Source organism: Vanessa tameamea, chromosome W (genome assembly GCF_037043105.1).
Source record: "Vanessa tameamea isolate UH-Manoa-2023 chromosome W, ilVanTame1 primary haplotype, whole genome shotgun sequence".
Classification (NCBI taxonomy): domain Eukaryota; kingdom Metazoa; phylum Arthropoda; class Insecta; order Lepidoptera; family Nymphalidae; genus Vanessa; species Vanessa tameamea.
In genome coordinates, this window is record NC_087340.1 from 2,147,143 (window position 1) to 2,159,465 (window position 12,323).

The following is a 12,323-nucleotide window of genomic DNA, read 5'->3' on the forward strand; positions in this document are numbered from 1 at the left end:
CTTAAATTAAAATCATCCAGTATTAATGTGTTATAGCGAAAGTCTAGAATACAGTTAGTATTGTTATTAAAATTTTCAAGAATGTGCATTTGAACCGGAGGGGGGATATAGACTGCACATATGTATAATTTGTCTAAGGTTCTCCGATTGCTACCCATATCCAGCTCCACCCAGAGGTCTTCACAACCGCTTTCAAATTGAGTACATCTTTGTGATTTAAAGCGTTTAGATACAGCAATAAGGACACCACCACCTATTTTTTTATTATGATATTCACTAGTCTCTCGATCACGTCTATACGTTTCATAACGATAATTAAACAATTCGGAATTGAATATAGTATGGTCAAGCCACGTTTCACATAGTACAAGAACATCATAATCACAACATAATACATTTTTATAAAAGTCTAGAGTCTTATTACGTAAACCTCTAACATTCTGATAATATATGTTTAATGAATAGAACTTTAATAAAAACAATAATAAGGGCTAAAGGTCAGCTAACTAAGGATTAAAAATCAAATAATTACTAATCAGATAACTTTTCCAAAGTTGCAATATTACGAACAAAGATGTATTCAGATGTGTCAGTTTTACGTATATATATACGACCGCTACGCACCCACACATGCTTATAGTTCAGTTCCTTGGCTTTAAGTCGCGCTGCGGCGTGAAGTGACTTGTTCTCGGGAGATAAATTTTCTGTTACGTATACCGCCGACTTCTTGCCCTCACCAAGACCTAGATGACTTGTACTTTATAGTTGCCGCCAGGAGCGTATCACGCAGACGGGGGCTACTCAATGTAACCAGAATAGCACGAGGTCGTGGACTTTTAGGATCTTTTTTAGCAATTCTACTACAGTAAGATATGTCTGTTTACCCAGCTGCTTAACAATCGCAACTACGTTTTCCGTTCTGTGTTCAGGTACGCATTGAATTTCCAGGTTCAAGGAACGCACTAGTTGGTCTAATTGAATAAAGCGACCAGACACAGCCATTAGATCATTTTTAAGAGATATATTTTCTGTCTTAATACGTTCGATATCACTCTTGTATGCATTTATTTCAGTATTTAATTTTTCAAACTGACTGTTCATAAAAGTAATCGATTCATTAAAATTTCTAATATCGTCTTTCATTTCACGCAACTGATTGTTAATATCGCTTCTAAAATCGGTAAGACAGTTTCGCAGTTCATCCTTTATAATGCTACGTAAACTATCGTTAAATAGGGAGAAATAAATAGACGTGCTTCTTGACTACCGCTATATTTAAGTAGACTTACACTATTTTAAATTATTTAACACTACCATGCAATGGTTTAATTAAACGACATTTGCGTATTGGCCTTATCCGAGGCGGCGACACGGACAGCGGCGACTCAGCTGCGAGTGTGGGCGAACTTGGAACCATATCAGTCTTTTGCTCGTTTACCTCTGGTTGCGGTCTCTCTCCACTAGACTCCTCTCTGACAACCGGCTCACCCATTCTTGGCATCTTTGGACTATCGCTCATTAGTGCCGGTGTCAGAACCCCAGGGGAATCATGCTGCAATGGAGTGTATGGAGCAACTATGGAATTACGCGTAGATCTCCGTCTTAACTGATCGATATGTCTGTGCGATCCTCTCCCTACGTCATCTAAAATGCTATAATCCGTCGCGCCTAACTGTTCTATAACTTTACCCGGCACCCATTTATTAGCTCCCTGATACTTTCGCATCCACACATCCTCTCCCGGCTCTAAAGACCGACTTTCCTCTGTTCCTAACTTCCTTTGACGCGTTTGGGCTTCCTTCACTTTTTTATCCCTATCTGGTCTAAGTAAATCTAATTTTGTACGCAAACTACGCCCTAACATTAGAGAAGCAGGGCTTTCCCCAGTAGTACTATGTTCCGTGTTTCTGTAATGTAATAAAAACGTATTAAGAAATGATTGAATGTCCTCTTTTTTACGGATTGCTTTTCGTATTACTTTTTTTATCGTACGTACAGCATTTTCGGCGGCACCGTTTGACGCAGGGTGGTAAGGAGCTGAAAATAAATGTTCTATGCCTAATTTACTTGTAAATTTTGAAAAATCTGTACTTGTAAACGGCGGACCATTGTCGGTTACCATCTGCTTCGGTAACCCCCATCTCGCAAAAACTTCCTCTATTTTATTCAATGTATAACGCGCGGCGGTACTAGGGACAGGATATACCTCGATCCACTTAGTTCTCGCGTCAATTAAAATTAAGTAAATTTTATCTTGAAAAGGACCCAAAAAATCTAAATGAATCCGTGACCAGGGCTTTGAAGGCCACGGCCATGGATTGACAGTATGACGGGTTGGTGCATCCGCCTCCGCGGCACACACCTCGCACTGCTTGCATACCGCCTCCACCGCTTCGTCGATCCCCGCCCACCACACGTAGCTGCGGGCCATCGCTTTAGTTTTACTAACCCCCATATGCGGTTCATGCAAATCCATTAAAACCCTATCCCTACAGTTTTCAGGAATTACCACCCTATGACCCCACATAATACATCCTAATTCCTCGTATAACTCTTTTTTTCTATTAAAATAAGGTTGCAATTCCCTTATTTCATTCTCCGGCCAGCCACTTTTAATATAAAGTAATATTCTACCTAATAAAGGATCTCGCAATGTTTGTTGTTTAATTTTATTATAATCGAGCAATAATTCACTTTGCGCGAAGTGTAAATAAGTCTGTTCGGGCGGATCGAGAGGTGAGTCCTCAACACCAGCGTCGACAACTGACGCTGGTGTTGAGCTCGTTAAAAATATTTACAGGGCCTGGGAGGAGTCACAGGATGCCTTAGGGATATTTTGTGATTTATCTAAGGCCTTTGATTGCGTGCAACACGAAACTTTGGTGAGGAAGCTACGTCATTATGGAATTAGGGACACTGCACTCAGTCTTCTGATTTCGTATCTGAGCAATCGGATTCAGAGGGTTGATGTAAATGGAAAGAGATCTCCCGGGTCTCCAGTTACTGTGGGGGTCCCTCAAGGATCAATTCTTGGACCATTCTTCTTCCTTGTTTATATAAATGACCTGCCACATCTCCTAGGTGATAAACTCGAGATAGTATTGTTTGCTGATGATACTTCTTTAATTTTTAAAATAAAAAGACGTCTTTCAATATATGACGATGTGAACAATACTCTCTCTGAAATAGTAAATTGGTTTAGTGTTAATAATTTAATGTTAAATAGTAAAAAGACTAAATGTATTAAATTCACTACTCCCAATGTAAGATGTGTCAAAACGAGTGTACGCTTAAACGGGGAAGCATTAGATGTTTTAGAATCAACAGAGTTCCTTGGTATGACAATAGACTCTAAGCTCCAATGGGGCCCCCATATAAATAAGTTGGCGAATAGACTCAGCTCTGCAGCCTATGCGGTAAAAAAAATTAGACTTTTGACTGATGTGGATACGGCTCGCCTTGTGTACTTCAGTTATTTCCACAGTATAATGTCGTATGGCATCCTACTCTGGGGTAATGCAGCTGACATTAATACTATTTTTGTACTGCAGAAGAAGGCTATTCGTGCAATTTATAACCTGGGCCCAAAAGATTCGTTAAGAGATAAATTTAAAGAAATTAAAATAATGACTGTCGCTTCTCAATTTGTTTTTGATAATGTTATGTATGTACGCAAAAACATAAACGATTTTCCCAGAAATTGTGACGTACATTCTATTAACACTAGGAACAAGAATAAACTTGTTACTCCAAGTACCCGATTACACAGGGTTAGTAACTCTTTTTTGGGGCAATGTATACGTTTTTACAACAGGATCCCAGAAAACGTTCAAAATTATTCAATTATAAAATTCAAAAGAATCGTTAAAGAGCGTTTGTGTGCTAAAGGATATTACAACACTAATGACTTTTTAGTTGACTGCACACCTTGGGAATGTAATGATCGCCTCCAGGCTGCTTCAAATAACTAAAATATAATTATCATTGTATATAATAATGGTTAAAAAAAAAAAAATATATATATATATATCCCGCTGAGTTTCTTTCGCCGGTTCTTCTCAGGTCCGAGGTGCTAAATTCCGAACCGGTGGTAGATTTTTGACAATCAATAAGCAAGTGTAAACACTTCTATATTGAATAAAGATTTTTGATTTGATTTGATTTGATTTGAGTCATCCCCGCTCACATTGCGCCCGGGCAGTCGCGATAAGCCGTCGGCGCTGTTAAGTTTTGTGTTAACATATTCAATATCGTAAGTATACGCAGATAATATTACTGACCATCGTTGCATACGACTCGCTGCCATGGCCGGAATGCCATGTTTGGGGCCAAAAATGCTAACTAGGGGTTTATGATCCGTTCGCAACGTGAAACGCCTACCGTATAAATATTGATGTAATTTTTTTAAACAAAATACAATTGCAAGCGCCTCACGATCGATCTGTGAATAATGCTTCTCGGTCTCTGTTAGCGCGCGCGATACGTACACTACCGGCCGCTCGGCGCCCCCCGGCTCCGGTTGAGCGAGGACGCCGCCGATGCCTCTTGAGCTCGCGTCACAAGTTAGAATTAATGGTTTTTGCGCATCGTAGTGGGCTAAGACTTTCGTACTCGTTAAATTTTTTTTAATTTTAATAAACGCTTCTTCGCAACCATTCGACCATTTCCACCCTATTCCTTTTTTTAATAATTTATATAACGGATACAAAATTTGACTTATGTTTTTAACAAATTTAGCATAAAAATTAACTAAGCCCAAAAATGACCTTAGCTCGGATACATCTTTTGGACGTGGAATTCGAACAATGGCTTCAATTTTATCCTTATCTACCTTAACACCCTCTTTAGATATTACATAACCCAAATACTTAACTTCTTCTACTAAAAATGAACATTTTTTTTTTTTTTATTTCATACCATGAGATTGCAATTTATAAAAAACTTTTTCGAGTGTAGCTAAATGCTCCTCGCGACCCCCCTTGGTTCCAATTATGACATCGTCCAGAAATACTTCTACTCCAGGAATATCACCAAGCAACTGGGACATTATACGTTGAAAAATCCCCGGACTAGATGACAGCCCAAATACCAACCTATTATCTATCTATACTAATCTATATCTATACTAATATATAAAGCGGAAGAGTTTGTTTGTTTGTTTGTTTGTTTAAATGCGCTAATCTCAGGAACTACTGGTCCGATTTGAAAAATTCTTTTTTTGTTGTATAGTCCTTTTATAGAGGAAGGATTTAGGCTATATAACATTACGCTGCGACCAATAGGAGCGCAGCGACAATGAGAAATGTTGCAAAAACGGGGAAAATTATTCACATTTATGGACTTTCGATGCGTGCGCAGCATAAACGTTTTAAGTTACTCAAAAAATGTGTATAAAAGATATATTCCTCTTTTAATAATAAAAAAAAAGTCCACACACAAAACTTAACACAAACCTATGAATAACAAACAATGATTACAATATTTTTTAGATTTATACTATGTAAAATGAAATTAAAAATATTTAGACTATTTAAAAGTCAGCAAAGTTATTACGATAATATATTATAGTTAAAATTATTGTTATTTTTGGAGGCGGTGTCAGCCAAGGTAGGTTTGTAAATATATGATATACTCCAAATTTGTAAATCTGGTCTATCGATAAATACACTTCTTCTTGATGTTTTTTTAAACCCTATACGTACATAGTGGTCCTATATAATGACAGAAAGTTGGAATCATAATTGAGTGTTTAAGCAAACATGTCTACCGTCAGGTATTACAATTCATGAACTTTTCTCCTAATCCAAGACAAAGAAAAGTCATTCAGATTTACTTACTTATTTATTTACAATTGACTTTTTCTTTTGTCTTACATCCAGATGTCGATACACCTGCATCGAATTGTTAACAAAAAAAATATTCGCAATCGTACACTATTGTACAATATTTCTTTTATGCTTAAGAAAAGGGTTGTCATAATTGACCGTATAACAATAAGCAATAAAAACACAGATGTTGGTAATTTATTTAGACAAACTTTACCGGTAATTTTAAGAGGAACTAGAGCAGACATTGTAAGGTCTTGCCTTAAAAGTTCACCGTTATGGAAATTTGTCCATACCTTAAAACTATCTACGAGTATGAAAGCACATTTGGGGGGAGGAAGTACAAATTTTCCTTCAAATTTACTTTTAATAGGAGATGGAAAAGTACCTCATTCTGAAAATAAAATTGAAATTGATCGCGATTTAGGAGAAAAAGTGACTAGCATAGAGGATTTAATATCAAAAGTTTACCCTAATATCGTCGAAATAGAAAATAAAGATTACCAATGGATGTGTCAAAGGGCAATATTGGCGGCGAGAAATAGTAGCGTTGACGAAATTAACGACCTAATTTTAACCAAACTTCCAGGCGATATAACTACCTACACATCTATTGATAATGTAATGGATCAAGAAGATGCTGTCCATTACCCACAAGAGTTTCTTAATTCTTTAAACCCGAGCGGCCTTCCACCACATTCCCTGAAGTTAAAAATAGGTGCTGCGATAATTTTACTCAGAAATCTTAAATCACCAAATTTATGTAACGGGACCCGCCTTCAAGTAAAATCCCTTCGCAATAACGTGATCGTTGCAACAGTTTTGACTGGTCCGGCAGTTGGTCAAACAGTGCTTATACCTCGCATCCCAATGATTCCAAATGATTTACCTTTTAATTTTAAAAGAATTCAATTTCCCATTAAGTTATCTTTTGCCGTAACCATTAATAAATCACAGGGCCAAACATTTAAACACGTAGGAATCGATTTACGTCAAGACTGCTTTTCACACGGCCAACTATATGTCGCGTTGTCAAGATCGGGTTGCGGGCAAAATCAGTATGTTCTTCTACCACAAGAAAATAAAACTAAAAATATAATCTACGCTGAAGTACTGTAAAACATATTATTAAATCTTATTGACGATTATAATAACAAAACCAACGTGAGCAATCAAACGATAATCATGATAGTGTTTCCGACAACTACGCGAACGAAGTCGCGGGCACAGCTAGTACTAATATATAAAGCGGAAGAGTTTGTTTGTTTGTTTGTTTGTTTGTTTAAACGCGCTAATCTCAGGAACTACTGGTCCGATTTGAAAAATTCTTTTTTTGTTGAATAGTCCATTTATAGAGGAAGGCTTTAGGCTATATAACATTACGCTGTGACCAATAGGAGCGCAGCGACAGTGAGAAATGTTGCAAAAACGGGGAAAATTATTCATATTTATGGACTTTCGATGCGTGCGCAGCATAAACGTTTTAAGTTACTCAAAAAATGTGTATGAAAGATATATTCCTCTTTTAATAATAAAAAAAAAGTCCGTGACACTATATCGCACCTTTAGTAATATAAGGAACCAAGTCAAAATTTGTGAAAACTGTGATTTTAAATGCTAAGGGCACAAAATGAGATGCGCCACCGGTTAGCGCTGACAGAGACAGAAAAAGAACAATAATAACTCGGTAACTATATTTGTGTCTCTCTCACACTCGCTGCGCCCGTTCCCCACTCTTGCTACTACAAGGTCGCAATCAGTAACGTGTCCATACTTGTCGAAGGCGGACTGTTCAAATGTTGTGCAATTCGTGTTTGTGCCCTTCTATGACGAAAAACCTGGTAAGTTTGGTTTTTGATATTTTGTATTATATAGAACAATTTGTATTTGCGCCGTTATATTATGCAAAATGTAATAAATTATTGGGTTTAATTCATAATAGATCACTATATTGTCTAAAAGTAAAGTTTATTTATGGAATCATGTCTTATTGGTTTGTTATAGTATTTAAATTATTTTATATTTGATGACGCAATTTGTGTTAGGCCCATATTTACATAAAAAAAATCATTTAAATTAACAGAAAAATAATTAAGTTTTAGTAAATTACAAATATTGAAGTCGGTGCTTACTGCGTAGATTGTTTGTATTATTTGTGATTTAAATTACGTAAGTTTTACTGTTGTATAGGTATCTATAGTCACTTTTTAAGTATTGTACTGAGAAGATACACTATTTAAGATTCAGTATTTTCAATTGAATGTGCTGTTAAATTAGTTAATTTTGCAGAAAAATGGAATCCCGAGCACAAAGAATAATGAACCTACTGAAACCACCACAACACCCTAGATTGGATTGTACCATTGAGGATGATCTATCTTTGACACCTGAAAATGTAAATTAACTATTAATAATAATTATATTTATTATGGTTTTTATTTTATTTAAATTTGCTTTTTTTTTTATTTTCCAAGTTATATTTATATATATTTAATTTTCAGATTGTTTCTAACGAAGAAAAAGAGAATATACCATTTGAATACACCAGTCCCGAAAAAATTACAACGGGTATTACCCAGCAACAAGAAATTGGGTTTGATGGTTGTTATGAGATCAAAAGAACATCACAGCATTGTGCTGCCCCTGTAGGAAGGGACGAAGTAATAGAAAATAGAAATACCATGACTGCTCTTCAGAAATCAATCACTTGCCGTCGTTCGTCTAGCTCAAGCTCTTCATCCAGCTCTAACAGCTCCAGCAGTTCGAGTTCTACTTCATCTAGTACAGACTCTTGTGACGATCATGACACAGCCCAACCTTTAATTGAAAACGTTAACCCGCAGCCAGGTACATCTAAAGCCAATGTTTCTTCGCCATCCATATTAACACCGATTTATGACGAGTTACTATCAATTAGACCCCGAACAGTAGTACATAATTACATAATTTCTCCAATACATTCGGAGGAAAGCGACGTAGACCTCAGTGACGACGATCCCACTTACAATCAAGTAACACACCTTCGTCAACGTTCATGGATCACAGCAACTAAAACTTCGATTGATATAAACAGTCTAACTACGACAGTTGATGATATTCCAACAAAACCAAGGAAACGTAAAGGAGATCCAACCAAATGGATGCAAAACACGCAAAAAATTAAACGAAACTTGGGTCAAAGCTACGTAGCTGTACATTCGAAGAAATTGGTGCCAGCGCGTAACATGAAACCACCTTGTACCCAAAAGTGTAGGTTAAAATGTAGTGATCAAATCGATGATTCCAAGAGGTTGGAGATCTTTAAGACATTCTGGGCATTAGGGGATAGACAGTTGCAAAGAATGTATGTTTTGTCTAATAGTACAACCATTACACCTAAGTACAAGTATACCAATGCCGAGAACCCACGTAATCCAAACCATGCTTTTTATTTTTCCGTACACGATGAAAGACTCAGGGTATGCAAAACGTTTTTTATGAATACTCTAGATATTTCAAATAAAATGATTCGTAACGTACTTGAAGAGAGCAGAAAAACTGGGGGCTTCATAAACGATGACCAACGCGGCAAACACAATAATCATAAAACTGCAAGTGATGAGCTTATAAATGACATCATCAACTTTATCAACTCCATACCCCGCGTTGAGTCACATTACCTAAGAGCATCTACTTCTAGAGAGTACATCAGCAGTGGCAAAAGCATTGCAGAACTCTTTAGAGATTTCGAAGTTTTGCAAAAGGAAAAATCTCGCCCGGCCGGACTCTATCACATGTTTTATGACATATTTAACAAAAAATTTAACCTTGGCTTTTATCAACCCAAAAAAGATCAATGCGATCTTTGTCTGCAGTTCCACAATTCTTCTGAATCAGAAAAGCAGAAACTAAGGGATCAATATGATACGCATTTAGAAGAGAAGGAATTAAGCAGAGAAGAAAAAAAGAATGACAGAAAGAACATTGATGAATACAATATTTGTGTATGTTACGATGTACAAGCCATTATGCAAAGTCCTAACGGTGAAACTTCGGCATTTTATTATAAAAGTAAATTGAATAGTTACAATTTCACTGTGACTGAATTAAAAAAAATTCATGAAGATAATGTGTCAGCAATGGACATCTCCAAGAGCTATGGAGATGTGCAATGTTATTTTTGGGATGAGACTCAAGCAAAAAGAGGCGCTACGGAGATAGGGAGCTGTGTGCTCCATTATTTACAGATGGAGTCTCATAAAGCCGGTGACAGAGAAGTAAACATAACTTTTTACTCTGATAACTGTTGCGGCCAAAATAAAAATAAATATCTGATTTGTTTATACTTATATGCTGTTGCAAATATAAAAAATGTATCATCGATAACTCACAAATATCTTATCAAGGGCCACACGCAGAATGAAGCTGATAATGTACACAGTTTGATACAAAAACAGATAGCTAGAGATTTGAAAACTGGCCCAATATACTCTCCAGTCCAGTACATAGCAGCAATCAAAAGAGCAAGGAAAACTGGTACTCCATTTAAAGTTCACAGTTTAAAACATAGTTTTTTTTACGATCTTCAGCAGTTGCAAAAAAATTGGGGTTATAACTTTAATGTTGATGAACAGAAAAATAATGTAGTATGGAATAGTATTAAAGTACTAAAATTTACCAAAGACGACCCCTTTTCTTTTTATTACAAGTGTTCGTACAAGGATGATTTTAAAAAAGTTAATGTTCGTAATAAGAGGAAAAAGATGCCAAATATCAATGAAATAGCCATACAAAAGGCATACTTAGAGACACTTCAACTAAGTTCAGCTAAAAAGAATGATCTCAAAGATCTTATTAATAAGCAATTGATAGATCCATACTATGCTTCTTATTATAATGACATGTTGTCTTAATATTGATTAATGTTTGGGATTTAAAAAACATTTTTTGTAAACTGATTACATACTTAAAGTAGAATTAAGTTTTTCAGACTGATCGTTTATTTTTCAGAATGTATTTTTTTATTTTGTTGTGTATTATTTTCTGAGTCTAAAATGGACATATTGTGATGTAGAGATAAGTACCTAGTAAGTGAAAGGCTATATAAAAATTGAGAAGTTCCTACTTATGAGAGTTTATAGTTCACATATTTAACTAATACATTTTAACTTAAGTTTAATATTATTAAAGCTATCTCATTATTTTTAATTGTTGATTAGAATTTATAATTTTGAGTTTGTTGTTACATTTTGCACTGATATTATTAAAGTATTACTTTTATTTTACCTGATATTTTATTTATTAAACAGAAACAATAGATTCAGGTTACGGTTTGGTTTGGTGATATAGAGTACTATCTATGATTAATAGCTAAACAGTGACATGGAGTTTAATAATATATGGAATCAAACTTAAATAGCTCCATATTTCTGTTATGTTTTTTGTACTATATGAGTCTAACTTGAAAGTGTTTTTTCCATTGCTTGTAATTTTTGGATTTTTTAAAATATAATTTCTTTTTTTCATTGCTATTTATAGCGTATTTATCAAAGAACAAATCTGCCAAATTTCATATGTATAACTTAAATAATGAAAATGTTATTTGAAAAAATAGCTGTTATGTAAGAATCCAGATTCTTTAAACGCGATTTCCCAAAAATCTACTTTTTTGGATTATGCCCTTATATTACTAAGGGTGCGATATGTCTATTTGTTAAGAGTGTGCTAGCAGGCGGGGCGCGGCGGCGGCTGAGGGGGAGGCGGGTCAGCCCCGCCGCCGCGCTCGCCACTCTCACCCGCGGGTGTAGTTCTGCGAAGTAGCAATGCACATAACGACTTAAAAAAATTAACATTCTTAATAGTTAAATTATTTATCAAAATTAGGTTTTGTTATCAGCTTATTTGCTCATTATTTTTTATCGTTTAAAATCGATTACATTTAAATCATAATCTGCTGTAGTTTTAACTTACGATATAAGATAAAATTTCAATGAACATTCCTTCGTACTTTGCAAGTAAACAATTCAAACGTTTCACGGTATAAATAAGGTATAAAAATTACATTACACACGTAAAAAAGTTCAAAATGGCGAGCGATACTTTCACCGATGCAGATTAATCATCACTGAGAAAATAAATTATGCAAATAAGCAAATAGGTGAATATCGATTAAAATGACTACACAAATAAATTAGTAGTTCAATATTTCAAGTAATTTCTATTACGTTCAAGCATATTCAACACGGTTGTACTATAATCACTTTATGAAATAATAACACCAAAGGAGAAACAATCTAAACTTCTTATTGTTCGGTTTGTTTATCTTATTACGGTTAAGTTAATATTGTTTGTTTTCAACCGACTTCAAAAATGAGGAGGTTATCAATTCGTCTGTATTTTTTTGTTTTTTATATGTCTGTTACCTCATAACTTTTCACTGGATTTTGATAATTTTTTTTTGTTTGAAAGGTAGTGCTTCCCGTGGGGTCCCATTTTAATTTTATCCTGTTACGATGATGG